The sequence below is a fragment of the Chrysemys picta genome, chromosome 2 (assembly GCF_011386835.1).
Source record: "Chrysemys picta bellii isolate R12L10 chromosome 2, ASM1138683v2, whole genome shotgun sequence".
Taxonomy (NCBI): domain Eukaryota; kingdom Metazoa; phylum Chordata; order Testudines; family Emydidae; genus Chrysemys; species Chrysemys picta.
The window spans coordinates 194,333,103-194,354,746 of NC_088792.1; the positions used below are offsets into that span (position 1 = coordinate 194,333,103).

The window sequence follows — 21,644 nt, forward strand, 5'->3', positions numbered from 1 at the left end:
AAATGTATAGTAAAGAATATGAATCAAAAGTTAAGAATGGTAGAAAATTAATAAGGGGAGTAAAGGGACACAAGGAAAGTCTATGGCCAGCAGAATTAAAAACAAAAGGGATTTAAAAAAAAAAAGCCTTAGGAAGAAAAGGAATCCTGACAATGGTATTGGTTCATTACTAGATGGAAATAGTAGAAGTATCAATAATTATTCATAAAAGGCAGAAGTGTGCAATAAATATTTCTGTTCTGAATTTGGAGAAAAAAAAAAGATGCAGTCTCACCATATGATGATGATAATAGCATTCTTTCCCTTCTACTAGTATCTCTGGTGAATGGTAAACAGACTGTGGTAAAGTTAAACATTTTTACATCAGCAGATCCAGATAACTAGAAATCAAGAGTTTTAAAAGAGCTGGATGAGGAGCTTGCTGAATCATTAATGCTGATTTTCAGTAAGTTTTGGAGCACTGGGGACATTCCAGAAGACTGGGAAGAAGTTAATGTTGTGCCAATTTTTTAAAAGGGCAAATGGGATGATACAGTTAATTATAGGCCTGTCAGCCTTACATCGATTCTGTGGAAAATAATGGAGCAGCTGATTCGGGACTCAGTTAATAAAGAACTAAATGACAGTAATGTAACTAATGGAAAACCACATCAGTTTATGGAAAATAGTTCCTTTCAAACTAACTTGATATCTTTTGTGATGAGACTACAAGTTTGGTTGATAAAGGTGATAGTGTTGACATAATATAGTTAAACTTCTGTACAGTGTTTGAGTTGGTATCGCACAACATTTTCATTAAAAAACTAAAATGGTATAAAATTAATATAGCACACATTAAATGAATTAATAACTAGCTAACTGAGGATAGGACTCAAATTGTAAGTGTAAACGGAATCATCATTGAGCAGATCTGTTTCCAGAGGGATCAAACAGGGATTTGTTCTTGGCCCTCTGCTATTTAGCATCTTTATCAGCGACCTGGAAGAAAACATCAAATAATCACTGATTAAGTTTGCAAATGACACACAAATTGGGGGTATGGTAAAAAATGAAGAGGACAGGTCACCGATTCAGAGTGATCTGGATTGTTTGGTAAACTGGGCACAAGCAAACAATGTGTGTTTTAATATAGCTAAATGTAAATGTATACATCTAGGAACAAAGAATGTAGGCCATACGTCTAGAACGGGGGAGCCCTATCCTAAGGAAGCAGCGACTCTGAAAAAAGATTTTGGGGTTGTGATGATGAATCATCTGAACATAAGCTCCTAATGTGAATGAGCTAATGTAATAATGGAATACATAAGTAGAGGAATCCCGAGTCTGAGTAGAGGGGTTATTTTACCTTTGTATTAGGCACGGGTGTGACCACTGCAGGAAAACTCTGTCCAGTTCTGGTGCCCACTATTCAAGAAGGATGTTGATAAATTGGAGAGGGTTCAGAGAAGAGCCACAAAAATGATTAAAGGATTAGAAAACATGCCTTGTAGTGATTGAGCTCCTTGAGTCTATCTATTTTGCTTAACAAAGAGAAAGTAAGGAGTGGCTTGATTGTAGTCTATAAATATCTACATGGAGAACAAATATTGAATAAGGCTCTTCAATCTAGCGCAAAAAAAAAAGTATAACATGATCCAATAGCTGAAAGTTGAAACTAGACAAATTCTGACTGGAAATAAGGTGTAAAATTTTCTAAAAGATATGCTCTAAGATTTCTTTTTATTTGGGAGGAGGAGAAAGTTTCATGGCCTGTGTTGTACAGAAGGTCAAACTAGATGATCACAATAGTTCCTTCTGGCCTTAGAATCTATGACTCTTACATTTTGACACTACAAAACCTATTTGGCTCATACAAGTATTTGAGTGAGACACCTTGCAAGCTTTTTTCAGGCACCAGAAGTGAGAAGGTGACAGCATGGTTTTATGCTCCTCCACCCATCCCCTTTCTTATCTGCTTTGTCATCTTGGAATGGATGATGATTCAGCATTATCCCCTGCTTTTGGTGTCTCCTTGTTCTTTAGGCCACTGGAGGCCATGTATCCTGCTATCTTTGTCTCTTGTGAGATCTCATCTCAAGGTAGCCAGGCAGGCCAGTATTCCAAATCTGTTCATATCTTGTTTTCTGTGGACTATTGGAAATTCAATTCCTATCTCAAAGCCATAGGACAAGTAGCCACTTTCACAAGTCCCATTGTTCTACAGCTTTAAAGGTGTCAAAGGCATTCTGAGTCCCAGAGTTCGCTGTCTTATTTCCCCCTCCTTCTGTTCCTGCTAGTCAAATGGGAAAAGAAACAAAAGAAGGGGATGCCGAAATGTCTTCTAGTAAAATAAGATTGCCATATCAAATCAGACCACTAATATTCTACATCATTTACAGTACCAGATGCTTTAAAGGAAGGCAACCTCTCCTCATATTATGTACTTATCCAGTTGTGCAATGCTATAGATTGTTGTTGAGCTGAAGTGGAATCCCTTCTGACTGCTGAACAAAGAGGGTGAACTTTTGTCCTGAGTTTCACTCTGTAGCCTACACTATCTCAAATATATTAACTGGAAGTGACACAGGAGTTTAATTGGATTGTAAAAGGTGGAAGGCTGAAGAAAGTGGTCTAATGTCTCTGTCAGAGTTCTGAGGTGAACTCCAACTCTGTCCCCACCGTGGTCTCCTCAAGGGTGCCTCAGGACTCCAGCCATCACCTCTCTATGGGTAGGCACCTGCGTCCCTCTCCCTGAAGACTAGGAATTCAGCCTTACAGTCCCTCTGTACTTCACTATGATTATCCCAGCAGGTCTGACCTTAGTCTGTCTAACACCAGCAGTTTTCTCTCTCTGAGGGATAGTGATAGGGTTACCAGTGATCAGCCAGCTTTCACAGAGAATAATGTGTTTGTTTAGGATATAAGCATTACAGAGTACACACACTGTAAAACAACAAGCAGTCTAGCTTACCAGATGCCACCCATATTCCATGGAGACCCTGGCAGGTTCCAGTCCTTCAAATCCTACTAGCAGAGGGTTGCCCTCTTGGTACAATCTCATCTCTATTTTTGGATCAAAATGAGGGCTCTTTTAATTAGTTCAGTCTGGCCCTTTATACCAAAAACTCTTTCTTTGTCCTCTGGGCCTCTTGAACCCAGCCTGAGCCAGTATAAGCAATTCTCAGTAACTCAAGGGGTTGGGGGTACTTCTCTGGAGTTGTTTCTCAGTCCCTGGGATCTGCAGTAATTCCCCTCTCACACACACTGAGTTTAATTCCTAGAAAGTTTGGTAATCCATCCCCAATGTACCAGTTGCATTTTGGAGGTTTTGCCTTTTATGCAAAAGCTTCTCCCACAGCTCAACTTAGTGTTGCTTTAATGTAGTATTTATTGTTCAATTTTCCTTTACGTTGTTTTTATAGAGGTGATTTTTTTAAAGCTAGCACAAAGCTTCCATTGATATTATCAGGTCTTCAGGCTCCCATTCCCCTCCTCATGAGACAAAGTTCAGGACTTGAATCACTCTGTCGGTCTCAATCTTTTGCTTCAGCTTTTCATTCTGGATTTCCTGTTCTGCCGTTGTATTTATGTGCTTGCAAATAACAACAAGCATTGATTCACACGTGAGGCCATTTACTGCTCTTGGCCTATGGTGGAACTGCCTTTGCAGTCAATGGGAGTTGTATACAGGGATTGAAGACACTGAATGGCCTTAAGGATTGTGCTTCACTGCTTAACTGGAGCATGACAAAAAGAAACTACAGCTCCCCCTCAAAAACCAAAATCCAAACCTTTCTTAACATCAGTAATACTAACAACTAAAGACTTGATCCCCTAAAAAAGTCTTACTCTTGTGAGTATTCCATTTTTGTGCTAGTTGGATCACTGTAGCCTTTAGGGTTACCCGAGGTGGATGAGGGTTTGTAGGAATGTGTCCTAACTTAATTAAATTGAGCACCATTCATCCAGAGTTTACTTCCGCCTCTGTAATCCCTACCTGCTTTTATAGCTCCTTGGACTGACAGCAAGTATAACTTGGAATAGGCCCGAGGCTGCTCTAAGTTACCCGGCTATCAAACTGGTGTACTGACAGCACCAGCGTAGAAAAACCCAAAGTCATCACTGCAGTTCCTTCTGAGTTGCACTATGTATTCTTCAGCTGTAAGTGGGTTTATATATTTACTCCAGAAAATCAAAAGAACTTTAAAGAACTATTATAGAGCTGCTCCTTACTCCTCCCCCCACCTCATCTCTCTGTTTCCCTGACACAGTCATTAGTCTAGCCCTAGCTCACCACACACACAAAATGATGTATCATGTTTCAGTTTCTTTGAATTTCATGCTATCTCAGGGGGAGATTTTCAATTTTGTTTACTGTCGCTCTTCATCATCAGACTTAAGGACAGTGTGCTGAGGCCTGCATCGGATAGTGAGCCTTTGGGTGAATGGCAGCTGGATTTAGGGTGACCAGATGGGATGAAAAAAATATCGGGACACGTGGGGGGGAATGGGGTCCCGCCGGCTGAGGAAAACAAACAAAACAAAAAAAAGTGGAGTCCCGGAGTCCCTCTGGCGGGGGGTGGGGGAGAAAAGCGGAGTCCCGCCAGCACAACAAAACAAAACAAAAATAGGAGTGCGAAATATTGAGACAAATGGCGTCCTGACCAAACATCGGTCAGGATGTGGGACAAACGCCTAAAAATCGGGACAATCCCGATTTTATTGGGATGTCTGGTCATCCTAGCTGGATTCTCAGTTTAAGCTTACAAAATACGTCTTTCCCCCCTCCCCCCCCCACTAGCTGGCAAACAACTAACAATTTCTTAACTAATTTCTTATTAATTTAGTGTCCATTAAATATGCTTTTAGTAGACTTAGCAACAGGAAATTATTTGAAATTTCAGAAATCAAATCCAAATTAGCTGTTCATTTGTGACACTATTCACAAATGTGTGATAAAATGAAGATCCCAGGAGTAATGGTAAATTCTTTATATTTGAACATTTACAGCAAGACGTATTGTAGTACATTTTTCTTTTTACTCTGTAAAGACAGAGAGCTGATGTAGCTTCTATAGATTTTCTGAGAAGAGGGAGAGGGAGGAGGGCAGAATTTGTTTTCAGGCAGGTATATAAAAGCCATTGTACAAAGACCTTGCTGATCCAAAGATGGGGGTAAGGGGAGATATCATTAGAGGGAATTCTGCCATGGTTCCACTTTCAGGAGGAATAGCTCACTAACGTGAGATGATTTTAACATCAAGTCCTAGAGGATACAGATAACAATGTTTTTGGGAGGTTAAATGGGAGGTTGAGTTACACAAGTAGAAGAGCTGAAATGTCTAAGGATCGTATTCCCCTCCTATCCACCTGCTTTCAGATGTGTACTATTCCGGCACCAGCTGAACAGGGAGATGTTAAACACACACTAGATGAGTCCTTGGTGAACAAAGCCAATACAGTGATTTGTGTGGATGCTCTGGAGCTTCTTAGCCACTTCTATTATAACCTAGAGAGAATATCCAAAAGGCCCCACTGCTCCACCTCTCCCATAGCCCCCAAGTACAAAAAACTCCCTTTAAAAACTGTCGGACATGTGATCCAAGGGCAGTAGAAGGGGAAAAAAATAAACCTTCACTTATTTCATACATTCAGCTTAAGCACCACAAAATCAAAGACAGAGAAAGTAGATCTGTTTCAGGCATTCTAAGAAACACTCTTTCCCAGTTTCTTGTTTCCTTAGCTCAGGTCTATACTAAAAATGTCTGCCAATATAGTAATGTTGGCTAAGGGTGTGATTTTGTTATGACATTTTTATACTGGTAAAAGCTACAGTTGTAACAGCACAAAAGTGTTTTTTGACGGTACAGCTTATTTTTCTCAGCCGCACCAGCAAAAATACTATATTTAAACATAACATTTTCCCTTGCAAAGGAAGGGAGATGTGGACAACTGTACAATTCACTTTCTCCATGTTTCATCTGCTAAGTCAGGTCGTCTTGGAGATGAGGGAGGTGGCTCGATGTTCTCGTACTCCCAATGTGGCCTTCATGGAGTGCTGGATTTGCATGCTCCCCCATTACCTCCGCTGTTTTTGAAATGTCCTCTTTTATTAAACATAGCACAAATCCAAAAACTGAACATGCATCCACCCAACCAGCCTTCTACAGCGGCCAATTTACTTACTTTACTTACATACATACATACATAAAATAAGCATCCCTAAGAAATGCCAGAGAAAACAGTATCTTGATAATGGCTGCCAATAAGGACAAAGAGAAGGTATCTAACTTACTTAAAATACAATACACTAATTGACCTATAATACATTTTGCAAAACGGAAAATCCCCTCTGTATGACAGTAGTCTGTATTAATACTGGGAGAACTGAAACAAATCATTAGCCTATGACTATGAGATAGTAGTGCCTGAGGTTCTGATCCTGCAATCACACAAGTGCTTAACTTTACTCATGTAAGTATTTCACTTATTTCAATAGGAGCACTCCTATGGGTAAAGTTCCCTATGTGTTTCAAGGATTGGAGCCTTAAAATACTGAGTAGTTATTCATGGCGTATCTCATTTTGCAAATTTAGATCCCATTGCCTCTTTTAAAAAGCCTAAAAAACTAAAGAAGTTTACATATTCAGAATACATTAAAATAACAAGCCTCACAAAACAAGGACAAGTAGAGTTTGCCGTTCTCTTTAACTTCAATTTGCATGGATATTGCTATTTGTGACACATTGTATAGTACTGTATCCCACATAGTTCTTAGAATCCCTCAGAAGAGTGCAGTGTGTGACGGGATCCCTGTGGTGCAGCCTGGGACCGTTCTGCCCCTTAACTCTCCAGCCTGGGCGCTCTCTCACGATGCCTCACTAGTGACCAGCAGCAAACCCCTCCAGGTGCTGTTATCACTCAGCACAACCACATGTGTAGCCCCACACTCAGCAAGATTTTATGAATGCTCCCAGAGCCGCTCATGAATCATACAGAGAAAGGCACAAGCCGAATCCCCCTGGCTCCCAGCCTTCTACCTCAGGAATATACTGTCCTGCACTGCTCAATACTGTCCTGCCTATTAATTGGTTTGCCACTTCATTAATGGAAAGTGGATGTACACCAGCCTTTGCCAAACCTGAGCAGATTTACTGAACGCTTCAGGCAAACTCACTGGTAAAGATAAACAAGTTTGACTACAAAAGATATATTTTAAGTGATTATAAGTGATAGGCAAAAAGTGAGAGTTAATTACCAAAAGAAAATAAAATATAAGCACGCAGTCTAAACTCTCAACCCTATTAGACTGCGCAACATCTAGATTAAGCAGTTTTTCTCACCCCGCTGGTTATTGCAGTTCATAGTACAACCCCTTGCAACCTGGGCCAGTCTCCTCTGTTGGAGACTTCAGACTTCTGAGCATCCTTGTTGCTTGCGGCATAGGTCGGGGAGGGAGAAAAGGCGAAGCATGGGGCCACTGTGTTCTGTTTTATACCCTTAGTCCATGTGCTTGGAGAACACAAGTCCAGGCATATTTGGAAGGCACTGCTGAGTTACCAGGAAAGGTTGAGCAATTCCCCTGGTATGGCCTTGTGCAAGTGAGTCATTGAATTGTAGCTCCCTTGCTGGACAATGATTGTTGATGGGTTGTTTGACACCCTGCCCATGTGTTGGTTACTTTCCTTGATATTGTCTCTGGGGAGCTAATATATCTGGCCGATTCCCCAACTTACAGCATGTTTTAGTGACAATTATCCAACACAATCTCATAACTTCCTATGCACTAATGATGTACATATTTAGATAGAACAATGACTTTCAACAGATCATAACCTTTCCCCTGATACTGCACATGGCATGCTTTATATGCAATATCACAATTCTATGTAGATGAGGAATATGGGGGTTACAGGGTGGTCCTTCGTGATATAGAGTGTTGCACGATGTATAGGGGCTTGAGTACACATTCAGGTAGCGTATGAATTTAAAGTGCTATTGCTAGTCTGGAATAGTCTATTTTCCCATGTAGACAAACCCTAGGAGGCACAATAGTGCCTCAAGAATAGAATGGAATCCTTAAGTCTGAAATTCCTGGCTTCTGTGAGGATTTTAGTCAGGCCCTTAAAGTTGTTTTAACACACTGTTTTCTATTTAATTTTCTTAAAGCGAAGAAATTATATGAAGCAGAGTTAGCACTCATCATTCTGTCATGTTTTATCTAGCTTCTTCAAGTATCACTTCAATATATAATGAAACTATTACTATGGATGATTAATGGGATTTTTAAACACCAAAAAATTCCTTTTTACCTTAAACTTTGAAGAAAAGTAGCTAAATTATTCAATTTATATAATTGAGAGTTTAATAATTAATAAGTTCTTGTACATCTTTACATGCATTTCTACTACTACACCAATATGAGGAGCTAAATTACTACTTTCAGCTTTTACTTTTTTTAACTCTCCTTATTTGGCTAGATCCTTTTAACAGAAAGAAAAAACCCATTAAACAATAAATTATGAAAACTTTATTAAAGAGGAGCAAGAAAGATATTTAAATGTATAAATCTAACTCATCTGGCATCAGTTGTGTCATTTTATTTGTGACATCAGAGTTGCCTGTTTGGAATTTCATATTCCTAAATAGAAGAGAATATAAGAGTTCTAATTCAAAGCATCAGTCACAGAAAATGAACATAACCTATGTCACTGCTGAATCAGGCCATCAATTTATTGCTTTGTAAAAGCAATCAGCAAGCTATCAAGCAATAAAGTGTATGAGATAAGTGCTTCGTTTGAGACAGCACAGCCATTGACAATGATATACTGATGGAGAGTAGCAACTATTTTCCAGCATGGTATGCCTATTTCTTGTTAAAAGCCCTGCACTGTGCAACAGATGTGAAATATGTTTCTTATTATTATGGACCAATCTAGTTTGTTTAATAGTCTTGTATGCCATTTAGACATGCTGTCTTATTTAATGAGGTTATATTTGCACTCTTTTGCTTTCTCTGTGTTTCATTTAGGGGAAGTACAACTGCAAACTGTTTTACATTCAGTTTTCCAAGGGACAGTGAGCACCTGGACACTTGTTTTCAGCATCTTATTATGGGAAGCATAGGATGGCTGCAGCGAATTTCAAGATCATTAAAATACTGTCACTTCATACTAAAAGAACAAATATTTTACATTGTATTAACAAGGTGTGATTGGCCATTTTATAGGAATCTGCTAGGTGTTTTTCTGCCCTTCTCACTTCTGTTTGTTCCTGGTAAAAGAGAGAATTATGCAGAAACATAGCAGAATATCTTCTAGTCAATTCATCTAATCTGCAATATGAGATAGCTATGATACATGTGCATAGTGAATTCTGCAACCTTTATCTGTTCTTTTTCAGGAGGTCTTTTCCATATCATTTGTGCTAGAAAAACTGAGAGGCCTCAGGGACAATGAGCTAGTATAAATAAAGCTTCAGATAGGACCTACAATACCTTTAGGTAAGTTGGTTCCATTTTCAAGCCTGCAATCTTAAAGCCTGATAAATGTATGACTTTGTTCATGGACGCTTTAAATACTATTTTAGCTTTCTTGATGCATTAATACTAAATATCAAAGTTGTCTCCATTTTTAATAACTAATTAAATACCTTTTTTTAAAATCAATCATGGGCATATTTATCCCTGATTCATTTACCTTTTTAATGTGATTGTTTACATATTTTAATTCGCTAGAGATTCTTTTTGTATCTACATCACTTTTATTTAAAACACACTGAATGACTGTGGCTTACTTGATTATTTATTTATTTATTTATTTATTTATTAGACTATCTTTTGGTAGGATTTATCACTGATGTTTACTGGCACATAAAGGCTTGAATATTTTTAAAAAGTATTTTACTATTCTGTTAACCAAGTACACAGGTGATTGTCAGAGTTTGGTGGTATGGAAGCCAGACTGTTTTAGGTGCTTATCCAGCAAATGCTTAAGCACATGCTTACGTTTCTATTTGCAAATATTAACTAACTAGCTTCCCAATACCCCTTTGAGGAAAGTAAGTATTATACCTACATATTAGGTGAGTACGTTGAGGCACAGACACATTGTCATTTTCCCAAGATCACATGATGATTGAGTGGCCAACTAGGAACGTGAACCAGAAATCCTCACTTCCAGGTCTGTTGTATTCAAAATATTATATTGTGCTCCTCACCATTCTGTGAGTACCTTCCAGAAGTTCGGTAAGCAACATGACTAACAGCTGTCACATTTTGTTTTTCTTATCCTCTTCCCCAGGAGGAAAAGTATATACAGTGGAGAATTTTGGTAAGGATTTTCTGTTTTGTTTGTTTTTCAAATATTTCTGTTGCTATTTATTAATAATACAGAATGCAAAGTTAAAGAACAGCTTTCAGTTGGAGAGGAAGGTGAGGAGGTTTGTGGTGATTCTTGGTTCTTGGGGGGGGGGCCTCATTCCACAGCCTTGGACTGGCCTCAAGAAAGTTATGTCTCCTACACTGATGAGCTTATCGTCTTTTGCTCTTATCCATAGAACCTGCAGCATTACTTTTCAGTTACCATTCACTCCAGTAATGTTCACACATCAGTGGAAGAACGGAAAAAGCTTGGGCTCTGAAGTCTTATCCATATGCCCAGTAAACAAACTGCTTAGATAATCAATCTGTTGATTTGAAATCTCCTAGCAATAGATTCTATTTTAAATTGAGCTGGTTGGAAAATGCTGAATTTTTTTCAACTAAATAAACAAACAAACATAGAATTTAAATTTTTCTAACCCTTAAATTGGTTAAAAAAACAGAAGTAGTACAAAAAAGGGATAAAATTTTGAAAATGAGAATATTTGACCAGTTCTAATTTGAAAGTGTTTCTCTAATCTGTTTTCCCCTTTTTTAGAGAAGAGTTGATTGGGCTTATAGCATAGGCAAAGAAGGAGCCTGTTTTAGGGGTTAAGATTAATTTACACCACCAAATGCAAATTTTAAAATTAAGAGTATACCTTAAAAATGCTTTAAAAATATTGCCCATGTAAGAGAGATGCCACCACTCTCAATTAACTGCTTCATCCTTGTGCACCATTGACAATGCCAGTGGCTCAAAACTGATATGTTGATTGTCAGCCAATTAAATGGGCTTTACCTAGTCATGGATCATCTTCAGCTATACCTACAACTAAAGATTTACTTAAGGTCCTGATGCCAATGTTTAAAAATTAGTGTAGGTCCTGAATGAAGCAGTATGACACAACATGCATTCAAGATGCAACTGGTGATTTATATTAACTTGTTCAAGTCTTATATATTTTTTCTTGTCAAGTCCTCCATAAAACCTAACCCTTCCCCCGCCCCCCAACAAACTTTACTTCTAACATGAAAAATAAAGGGTCCAAACTATCCTGTAAACCGTATGCACACAATTTCCTCTAGAGTCAATGATAGGCTGGATGGACCGAAGATTTTTTTAACCTCTGTGACAGGGCATCATCCCATTCCTTTCTCTTTTCTAGACACAAACTGCTCCGAGACCTCCTGGTCAAACACCTTGTGCAATTTATTTACCGGGGTCTCCCCACCACCTTTACAAACTTGTGCAGCTCTGTATTTACAAGCTTACAATCCTTAGCTCATTCAGCCAAAGAGAGGGAGAGACAGATGGTATCTTCCCCTGAGAGTGCTCTCCTGACTTTCAAAAGTGTCCAGAAGACAAGCCCAATCCTGCAAGATGCTGATGGCTTCCAATGATCATTGACTTGTATGGATGTTGGGGGATTGCAGAAAGTCAGAGGAACAAAAGGTTGACCAATGGTAATCTGTTTCTGCCATGCATTTTATCTCTGATGAATTTGGCCCTTTAACTTCAATCTTTGAGTTCTTCTGACACAAGCTGGAGGAATATAGACTGAGGTTGAGAAATCTGCCTAGAGGAGGAGGACAGTGTTATAAGCTGTGCCCATCCATTCCTCTGCTCGATGTAGGGCCAGAGAATGCTTGGTGCAGTGCTTGAAGTGGAGAATATAAGATTATCAGGGGCCAGAGGTTGCCTACCTGGCAAAACACATTAAAGCTCTAACATGATGGCAATAAGAGTTTGAGGGAGACTGATCAAGCACATTTTTAAAGAAGTTTATTTTAAAAAGTTCTTTTTCGCTATCCAGATACATAACTGCACTGTGGTTCTGGGACCTAAGTACATTTTGTATTCAATTACTTTTTTTGACATGGATTAGAAATTAATTGTACCATTCAAACTGTCCTCCACACCAAATAGCTCCTATTGTTATATTAAAAGCAGCATTTATTTGTTTCTGCTTGATGGCACAGGGTCAACTAAATGCACAAGATCTGTCTCTTTAGCTCGTTATGTGTTAAGAAAACGTATTAAAAACTCAAGTGTGCTGTTAATCTAGGATCTTCTGAAACCCCAGTAATGATCCTGCCTGGAGTTTCAGAAACAGAACACTGATTTTAGAAAAAAATAAAACCATACAAATGTTTCTGGCTCAAATCAAAACCCTCTATCTAGAGGAGCTGTTTGAAAACACAGACTCCAAACCAAAATCTAAATGTTCTGATGCTGGAGTACATATGCAACAGAGATCTGTGTAGGGAACAACCTATCACTGCAAGAACAGCACCACCTTCCAGCGCTCTGCAGCTCAAATTCAAGGAGTTGTTTTTAATCTATTAAATCCTTCCTTGTTTGGGTCCTGGGTGTCTTAGCACTTCTCTGAACGTGAAAATTTATACCACAGTAAGAAAAGGTGCAAGTTTAAACTGATATATTTATACCAGAATAATTCCATGTGGACACTCCTATTTCAGAATAAGAGTATCTTTTTCCTTGGTGTATTTCATATCTTTTGGGAAGTGTTAAACCATATAGAGGCCTCTTTTATTCCAGAATAAAAGCATCCACACAAGGAGTTATACTGGTATAACTATATTGGTTCAACTACACCGGGATAATTATATTAGTATGACTGCTAAAATTTTCCTGTGCAGACAAGGCCCTACACTATCCCCTTTTTTGCTACCTTGCTCTAAGAATTGAGATCAAGTGGGATACTTAAATTAACATTGCCCAACTTTGTAAAGGTCATGGGGTTGGGAATACCATGTAATCAGTGGAGAGGTCTTGCCTTAGAAGTTTGCTTGCCCCTTGGCTTTAGGGTTGCCACCTGTCCAGGTTTTCCCAAGATCATCACATTTTGATAATAGCAGCCCTGGGAAATCTGTAAGGGTTCTCAGTACAGACTGCCAGCAGTCCAGTTTTGTGGGCTGAGGATCACTCATATGTCCTGGGATCTTGTATATCAGACAGGGAAACCCTACTTAGTGCAAAAGAGTCAGAGTTTAATGATTTGTTGGTTGATATGCTGTGGGATTTTTTTTTAAAGTGTGTGTGTGTGTGTGTGTGTATAAATATATAAAAATAGACACCAGGTTCATAATGCAAATTATAAAATAAAATAAACCTGTTGCAAAAGCTAAAAGCTGGAGTAACAGTGTAATTTTATGGCCTGCGTTATACAGGGGATCAGACTAGATGAATTCCTGATTTCTTTTGGCAATGAATCCATGAGTAAGCATCTATACAAAGCTTTAAACTCTTTGAGTTCTCTTGTTTAAATGTCCTCAAATTATGTCTACAATGAATTCAAAATTCCTACCAATAAAAATGAAAGAATGGCAGAAATTTTTTAAATTATATATAAAACACTGTTCCTGCCTAGAATTACCTTACTAAAAACAATAGAAAAATATCTTCCCCCTCCTTGGAAGGCTCATATGAGTAAGTTCTTAAAGTTCCTAAGCTTTCCATCTGTTACTGGATTCACTCTTTCTAGTCAAGCATTAATTAATCCATTAGACACAGTATGAAGAACCAGCTTGGGGAGAATACTGCACTGCCCTTCTACAAAATGTCAGTATTTGCAAGCAAGAAGTATAAATGTGCTTGTGAAACAAAACCTTAAATCATCATTTTTTGAAAGTGTGCAAGGGAGAGGATGGTTTGGAGCGATGAAGGAAATGCTGATGTAAGCCTTAAACTAGATAAATCACAGTAGTGAGTGAAACAAATAACCTATATTTTAAAACTCAAACCAGTCTAACTTTCACTCTTTCACCCTTGCTATCTATGCACACCTATGTGTGTCCATTCTTTTTCAGGTGTACCCACTGGTAAGTGTGTTACAGGGCCTCTGTGTTCTAATCTACAGAGGATATAAATTGCTACACCTCTCAGCTATATGGCTCTCCAACTTAAGCTGAGCAGTTTGTGCTTTTAGCTGTAGAGGTCCCGAATTCAGTTCCCAGTTTGTCGGGCAAGAGAGTGGCCATTATATGTACACCTGCTTACATAGAATTATAGAAGTGTAGAACTGGAAGGAACTTCATTAGGTTGCCTAGTTCAGTCCCAGGCACTCAAAGCAGGACTAAATAATAACTAGACCATTCCTGACAGCTGTTTGTCTAACCTGTTTTAAAAACCTCAAAAGATGGAAATTCTACAGCCTCCCTAAGCAATTTGTTCCAGTGTTTAACTAGGAGGTTAGTTAGGAGGTTTTTCTAAAATCCAACCTAAACTGCCCTTGCTGCAATTTAAACCCATTGCTTCTTGTCCTATCCTCAGAGATTAAGGAGAACTATTTTCACCCTCCTCCTCGTAACAACCTTTTATGTAATTGAAAATTATGATCATGTCCACCCTCAGTCGTCTTTTCTCCAGACTAAACAAACCCAATCTTTTCTCATAGGTCATGTTTTCATGACCTTTAATCATTTTCGTTGCTCTCCTCTGGACTTTCTCCAATTTATCCACATCTTTCCTGAAACGTGGTGCCCAGAACTGGACAAATACTCCATTTAAAGCATTACCAGTGTGGAGTTGAGTGAAAGAATTACTTCACGTGCGTTTCTTACAACACTCCTGCTGATACATCCCAGAATGATGTTTGCTTTTTTTTTTTTTTTGCAACAATGTTACACTGTTGACTCTTATTTAGTTTGTGATCAAGTATAATCCCCAGATCCCTTTCTGCAGTACTCCTTCCTAGGCAGTCATTTCCTATTTTGTATGAGTGCAATTGATCCTTCCTAAGTGGAGTGCTTTGCATTTCTCCTTATTGAATTTCATCCTATTTATTTCAGGCCATTTCTCCAATTTGTCCAGATCATTTTAAATTTTAACCCTATCCTACAGCACTTGCAGCTTGTTATCGTCCACAAACTTTGTGTATTCTTTATGCCATTATCTAAATCATTTATGAAGATATTGAACAGCACTGGACCCAGGACCAATTCCTGTGAGACCCCACTCTATATGCCCTTTAAAATCCTGTAGCTTGACATCAGTATGTAAAAGTTTTTGCAACTGCACAGTACTGCTGCTTGTCTGTGAAATTACATGTCGAGGCTAGCTAGGGGCTCTACTGGAATTTGCTCCTTAACACTACTGCTGCCATCTCTGATGCACAAAAACCTAGGACATCTGGGATGATCCTGAGCCCATAATACTGAGCAACTGGCAGTGTGTACAGAGAACCTTTACAGATTTCCCAGGTCAGCTACCTCAGAAAAGGGATAATCTTGGGAAAACCTGAACCAGGTGGTAATCTTTCTTACACATATATTTTGAAAACGGATTCTGTTAAAATGACATTGTTTTCTCTTTCCATGGGATTTATATCATATGCAATCTTTTTAACCTTTTCTCTAATAGCTGGCTGTGGATCTAAACATCAAGCCTGAGTTCTTTCTGTCTCTTATATTATCAACAGTAACAGAAGCTCTGCAATCCAGATTTAGCTGAGAATAGTTGGTGATACATAACACAGAAGAGAATCCAGCTTGCTCTTCTATAGCTCTATTGGCTCTGCAGTGCTAACGATGATAAAACCTTGCTTTTTTTGTCAGTAATACACAGGGAGCAGATGTGGAGAATACAAAGGTGCTTTCCTGACCACAAGTGTCAGTGGGTGCAAAGAAAAGAGTTTAGTGAGGGACCCTCAAATATGGCACTCTTTTAGTATTAGTCTTGATTTGTCAACATAGCAAACATGGGTGGTGTTGGGGGGTGGGAGTGGAACAAACTTACTCAACATTTGGGTTTTCTGAAGATGACCCCAGCTTAATCAAAATATTTCACCAATAATTCTTTTTATGTACAATAATTCTACTGTGGTGGTATTTAATTGCATTTTTCATGTTTCCTTCATACAGTGTAACATTTCTCTACATAATTTATCTTCTCTTATTAGTGATAAAATGGTAATTATTGCGTGATACTGTGGAATATTAATAAGAGTCTAAAATGGGCACAACAGAACTTTTTTTAAAAGGGCAAATGTAGTTCTGCATGTCACTCATACTAATGAATGCTTTTTGACAGCCTGACACATACTGTGTGCCGTCGAAAGGGCATTTATTCAAGAAGAAAGCAAATAGAGCCTGTTTGTTAGTGAATGCTCTCTTACTGTATAGTCATGCAACTGATAAAAGATAGATGATAACTTTATATAGGCCACTTTCTGCTACCTTTGCTCATGCTAGAGGAGTCCATGGTAAGAGTAATGGTGGCAGAATCTAGCTATAATATAATATAATTAATTAATAATATATACACACACACATACACACTCTTAAAACAATATGGGGTAGATTGTGCAACTCTTACTCCCACTGCTGGGTCTGCTAATGTGAGTAAATGCTCTGCAATGTCAAGGTTGTGTGAGCTAGTGTGATTTTGCCCTGATGTATTTTTCTTTATTGCAGGGTGAATTTTGCCGCAACAAAGGCATGCTAAACTGCTGTGCCCATAAAATGTTACATTAGGTGCTTTTGTCAGACTCTGTAGATTTCATGACTGATTCTAAGTAAGGGCTTGTTCATGTCCTTGATTCACATATTTATTCTGACTCAGAGGTGCTCAGCAGACAAGTTAGTGGCCATTAAATTCACATGCTTTACACGCACTTTGTACTCACTCTCACAGATTTATAGACAGGTACCATATTTTGAAGATAATTTAAATTTGCAGTAAAGAAAATGTACTTTGTTCTATAACAGCAGACTTAAGCGATTTGGGGAAAAAAATGTAATATGATGCCACAGCTGTCACATCTCCAAACGACTTATATGTCTCATAATAAATTACTGCTACTATATGTAAAGTCAAAATAATTATGCGCCTGAGAAAATAGCCTGTGGTAAACAAACTTCTGTGGCACAAGTTAAAAGCAGACTTCTAGACAGAAAATTAAAATTTCATAATACCAAGTATGCTAGATATTCATAATTCTGTCTTCTCCACATGCATTACAAAATTACCATATTGTCATTTCAAGGCCCCCTTCTTCTTTTTTTTTTTAAAATATGTTTAGGACTCCATAATATCTATCCTAGGAAGATTCAAGCAAATTCAGGAAAGAAAAAATAATAATCATTTTTTTTATAATCATTTTATAATCTCTTATGAGTCAGCAAAGATTGAAATAGCTATGTGGAATATTCAGTAGATATTTGTGTTTTGCTGAATCATATGAGGAAGAATGCCAGCAAGAAATTAAGTGACAAGGTTGGTTGCTATTTGGTTCATGTTTCAGTAGACATCCGTTGCATTTTTTTTTAAATACTCCTCTTTGAGGAGGCATGGATATTGTTGTTGTATCCTAGGAAAAGAATGGTGGAACAAAGATAAGAAACTCTGGTCTAGAATAACTGCTTTTTAATAGCTAATGACTAAGAGCCCAAATAATCAATTATCTGAGATTAGGACTGACAGAGAAATCTAAACCATTGTTGGGAGATGTATTTGTGAGTTTGCTTTACTTGCTTCACATCTAATTAGAAGCAAAGATAGACATAGCTTTACTAGTTATAGGTTTTTGTTACATTTCTAAAGTAATTACTTTTCTAAAACAAGTGTATAGAAGTGAAATTTGTGATACTGCAAGTTCTTTCTTCATTAATGTATCTAATTTATTCTACAAGGATTTCTTAACTGTTCGTAAAATTGATTCTCAGTAAAAATGCTTAAACATTTCACTCAGGAGATGAGACAGAAATGTTCACTTTGAGCTGTTTGGAGAACAAGCTGAAGTTCAACAAATGTAATATATAGAGAAGAGTTATTGGCAGAAAAGATATTTTTTAACTGTATGTTATCGTAAGAAATACTGCTCAGGAGAAAGTCACGTCCGACACCCACTCTGGTATCTTACTACAGTAGGAACTTTTTCAGTTAGTAGAAACAGGTGAACTTATTAAACTGAACTTGTCTGACACATCTAGTTCAGAGGCAATATCTCCTTGATAAGATTCTCATTGTTTTACAAGGGCCAAGTGATCACAGTCACTTGCACTAACTACTTTTGTTGGCAGATGACAACCATTCTAGAAGTTTCTCATAAACTGTCAGTATATCAGTTAATGCCTAGTCACCAAACTGAACTTGCCCCTGTGCACCTATATCACTGAAAACCAGTAAACAATGTGATGAAGTGTCCAAAGAGGTAGACATGGACAACTGTAATGCCATCAGTGACAAGTGAAACATCTGCTTTAACAAAGTCCTCTGTACAATGTGTGATGCTTTGCCCTAAAATACCTTTTAAAACTTTCATAGTTTTCAGGTTTAAAAATGTCACTGATGGCATTACAGTTGTCCATGTCTACCTCTTTGGACACTTCATTACATCAGTGACATTAAAAACGGAGATGCTCATTGTTTTCCCAGTCACATTGTTTACTGGTTTTCAGTGATATAGGTGCACAGGAGCTGAGTGTCTATGGATATGTCTACACAGAATTTTGGAACCTGCGGGGGAGAACCTCCCAACCTGGGTAGATAGACTCGAGTTAATGGGACTAGCGTTCATAGAATTATTGGGTTAGAAGGGACCACAAGGGTCATCTAGTCTAACTGCATCCAAGACAGTTGGCTAGCCAGCCTCCTTTTGAAAACCTCCAATGAAGAATTCTAAAAATTGCTAGGTGGACAGCACTTTGAAGTTGCAGCTTGGGCTCTGAAGCCCAGCCCACTCCCTAGACTTCAGTAGGGTGACCAGACATCCCGATTTTATCGGGACTGTCCCGATATTTGCTTGTTTGTCCCGCGTCCCGACCGATGTGCGGTCGGGACACTGGACAAACAAGCAATTTTGGCCTCCCGGAAGGGGTCTCGCCCCCACCCCCCGACTCTGCCTCCTCCTTCCCCCATTGGCTCCTTCCCCAAATCCCCGCCCTGGCCCCACCTCTTTCCCATGCACATGGCATTCCTCCTCCCTCCCAGGCTTGCTGCTGTAATGGCGGCGCAAGCCTGGGAGGGAGAGGGTGGTGGCCGGCTTCCAGTTCCTGGAGCTAGTGAGTAGGGGCACTGGGCGGGCAGGGGGGCTGGCAAGGGGGCTGCTCCCCCAGAAGGGAGACGGGGGGGCTCCGGATTCCGGCAGCGGCGGGGGAGAGCGGCTTGGGGCCGCACCAGTGGCCATGTAAAGTTTATTGGCTGGGGGGACCCCGGCTAGCTCCTCGCCCTGCCCTGTAGGGGGGTAGCGTCCCCGCCCCGCGCCAACATGTCACGCCGGCTGCTGCAGGCCAGGTAAGGTGCTGAGTCCCTCCCTCCCTCGTCCTGGCTCCTCAGCTGACCCCCCCCCACCCTCCTGGGGGAGCAGCCCCCTTGCCAGCCCCCCTTGCCCACCCGGTGCCCCTACTCACCAGCTCCAGGAACTGGAAGCCGGCCACCACCCGCTCCCTCCAGGCTTGCCCCGGCAGTCCAGCTGCAAGCCTGGGAGGGAGGAGGAATGCCGCTCAGCTGAGGAGCCAGGGGGAGGGGGGACTGGGATCCTTAGCTGGCGTGCGGCAGCCGGCACAACATGCTGGCATGGAGCGGGGACGCTACCCCGCTACAGGACAGGGCGAGGAGCCGGCCGGGGTCCCCCCCCCCAGCCGATAAACTTTACATGGCCACTCGCGCGGCCCTGAGATGCTCTCCCCCGCCGCTGCTGGGGTCCGGAGCCCCGCGCCTCTTGCTCCAGCGGCTCCTTCCCCGAGGGGCGGCGGGATGTGCCCGGGGGGGGGAGGGACCGGCCTCGGCGCAGCCAGGGCCTGCTAATTCCCCCGACACCTGCAAAACAGATTTTTTTTTTGTCCTCCCCCCCACGTGTCCCAATGTTTCTTGTCAGTGATCTGGTCACCCTAGACTTCAGAGACCCAACTGCAAAGCATTGCCTATACAGCAATTTTTAGAGCACTAGTGCAAGCCCCGCAAGGCCAAGTTTGTCATGCTGGGCTGGGAGGCTAGATCCCGCATGCTCCCTTGTGCCCCAAAATGCTGTGTAGACATACTCCTTGTGGCTAAATAGCTGCTCCCATAGCCAGATATTCATTAAACCTCATCTTGAACATTTGGTAAGTGCACATTCCCAAATAGATGGGAGACTTTCACCTTGGCTTTATGAAAATCACACCTTTTGTGTAATGGAATCATTTTGATGAAATTTATCTTTCTCCTTATGGAACCTTCTGAATACTAGAGAAGTCTAATGTACTTTAGAGCTGGTCTATTATCCTGAATTACCTCAGTAAGGTAACAAAGGACAGTTGTCCTGGTACAAAGGACAATCATACTACAGCGAAGCATATATCAAGTGATCCTTTCCCTGATATAAAAAGTAATTCAAAAATATCCTGCGTTGGGACTTTACCTTAGTAAGTGTACAGCAGCTAGCAAAATAGGGCCTAGTCCTGATTGAAGCTTCTGGGTACTATTGCAATATAAATAATGGAAGTTTAATATTCACCTACACATAAGAGAAGTCCAAATGGACGCTACTGATCATTCAAGTTCTTTTAGCCGGGGAGAAATAGATTTTCTTTTTACCCAAGAGGGAAGGAGAAAAGAAAACCTAAGTAACCCTTGAAATTCAAACTGTGGCTCTTCACTGAATTGTTGGCCTAAAGCAGGAGGACATCTTGAATTTGATTTTTTTTTTTTAAGAGGCTAGTATAGTTTACTTTGATAACCATTTCTCTCTTTCTACATTTTGTTTTTGAGTTGGAGGCACTCACTGTGAAAAGTGTCTTATTCCCCTGCTACAAGAGAGAGCTGTACAATTTCCTGGCCTTTTAGTCAATCATTTCCCATTCAGGAGAGTCAGGGCTGTTAAGTACTGCTCTGGTGCTTGGAGATTTGTCTTAAGATGATGTTTTCTCGCTGATTTGTTGTAGTTCTTGTACGGACTTATAGATATTACTCTTTACTGTCAGTGTCAAAAGTGATCAGAATATACAGCATGCCACAGCAGGAGCATCTCTTGGATGTATTGCATGGGTAGATACATGTACTAGATTGGAATATGATCTAACCCAGCCCTTAAACAATATTCCTGGTCTGAAACATGGCCAAGGGGAAGGAGGAAAATATTTCTTCTCTTCACTATGTTCTGATGTCTCCTACTCAAACATCTTTTACCCAATGATCCGCTGGCACAAGGGATTGCTGCAGTCTCTTGGACTGCAGTTTCAAACCTCAGTTGGAAGGGATGCTTGGGTATATATAATTGGTACTTAGTGTCTAGCTCATATGTCCCAAAGGGTCACAATCAATGCTTTTCCAAATCTCTGTTCCTTATTGGCATTTTGTAGTA

General features: G+C 39.9%; 1 long non-coding RNA gene across 5 annotated transcripts in view; it reads left to right on the forward strand.

The window, feature by feature from the left end:
• Positions 1–21,644, forward strand: part of LOC101941604 (uncharacterized) — a 184,677-nt gene that overhangs the window by 111,509 nt on the left and 51,524 nt on the right. For 3 of the 5 annotated variants that reach the window (XR_010598809.1, XR_010598811.1, XR_010598810.1), the window contains exons 3-4: positions 9,381–9,480; positions 10,280–10,309. This is a non-coding gene — a long non-coding RNA (uncharacterized LOC101941604). Of the gene's footprint in view, positions 1–9,380; positions 9,481–10,279; positions 10,310–16,776; positions 17,146–21,644 lie in introns of those variants that run through there. The other 2 variants (XR_254785.3, XR_010598812.1) reach the window with 2 other exon arrangements.